The following is a 1,670-nucleotide window of genomic DNA, read 5'->3' as shown; positions in this document are numbered from 1 at the left end:
TTATTCTCGCTCAAAAAAGTCCTGTGGCTTATTTTTCAAATTGGCATAATTTGTTTCTAAATGTCTTTGCAAGAGTGAAGGTTTCATAGAATTGTGAGATAGTACTTTTGCACATATAACACACTGTGGCTGAGGAAAGACACTACTTCCAATATAAGTGAACCCCAAATCAATGTAGTTCTCATCATATTTGCGCCTCTTCGATGGTCCAACATCCCTGGCTGTTGTTCTGTGCTTTCCCGGGTAAGGAGGCAGTAGCTCTTCAGCTGCATCAGATTCACAACTGTCAGTGTCCATGCTAGTTGGTCTAACAACACATGTAGAATTACTGATGCTAGCTTTGGATGTGCTCTTGGAAGCAGAATAACTTGTGTCATCGACAGGTGCAGGTGTAGTACTGCTGGTAGTAGCAGTACTACCAGTAGAGCTGGTATCTCTATGGACGTGGGCCTTAGTAAATGGACTGTTTGAAAATGTGAATATTTTTTTAATGTATTTATTTTACAGAATCACATTTTAATTTGGCGTACCCCCGACGGCATTGTCCCAGTTTGGGAATACTTGCTTGAGGGTTTTAAACCAGTGGCAAGTATGTAGGCAATTCTGCAATTAATAATTTTGCAGAAATTAGTCTTTTAGTTTCCTACATATTATTTTATATCGCTTTTCTAAAACCCAAAGATGCTACAATAAGCAACTATAAGGAAAAGCAAACAAAAGAAGTAACAAATGACCTGGGATATGGTAGAAGAGGAGGCAGCTAGAAAGAGAACACAAACAAAAACTTCTAGATGGTGTCGATCGTTCAAAACAGAAGTGAAATGTTGCAATCACCAGAGGACATCCTCTGAACTTTGCACTCTACAAAACACTGCAATAAGTTTTGCAATGACAGTCCAAACACATAGGGGGTTCCCAACACTAATGTAAGATGTCTTATATTTAACCTTATTTTGACAGGGAGTCCTATTGTGACCAATGTCTCTTTTGCAAATGAGACCTGTAATTGCAAAGATACACACATCAAATACAAGTATGATATGCAAAACAGCACAAACAGCAAACATGAAGGTGTTGAAACATTTAACACGGTACAAGTGTGAAACTGATGTCACTGCATAGCCAAAGAGCGTTGTGGTTAAAAAGGTACCAACACCCTTCCTCCGACAGACATTTAGCAACTAGCTAACTATTTATCTCATCAGAGCAAATGTCAATGTGTACAATGTGGCAATTGGGACAACATTTGATTACAATTATTATGTAACATTAAAGCAAGGAGAATCTCAATCAAACGGATATCCAGAAGTGTCTGAGGTTAGACAAAGTAACTTTTCTTGCGCTGCTGCTGCTAGTGCCTATGTGATTTCAAACACAATAAAACTAACCTATAGTCATATGTGAAATCAAAATGAAACTCAACTGAATAGCCAAATTAGCTTTCTCATATGTTTGCTGTTGCCTCTGTAGTATGTACTCTGTACCGGTTTTCTTGACACGGTTCACACATTTGATACTTATAAAGTATTCTCACTGGGGAAGTGTAAAAGAAGGGGACGGGGCAGTGTACCTATACCAATCATGGCAAAAGAGGAAGCTGCATAAAACATGTACATCCACTTTCTCACCCAAATGATAGTGATTCACAGCAGCTACTTTCGTGAGTGACG

This window comes from Oncorhynchus gorbuscha, linkage group LG26 (genome assembly GCF_021184085.1).
Source record: "Oncorhynchus gorbuscha isolate QuinsamMale2020 ecotype Even-year linkage group LG26, OgorEven_v1.0, whole genome shotgun sequence".
NCBI lineage: Eukaryota > Metazoa > Chordata > Actinopteri > Salmoniformes > Salmonidae > Oncorhynchus > Oncorhynchus gorbuscha.
This window is presented reverse-complemented; position numbering follows the sequence as displayed.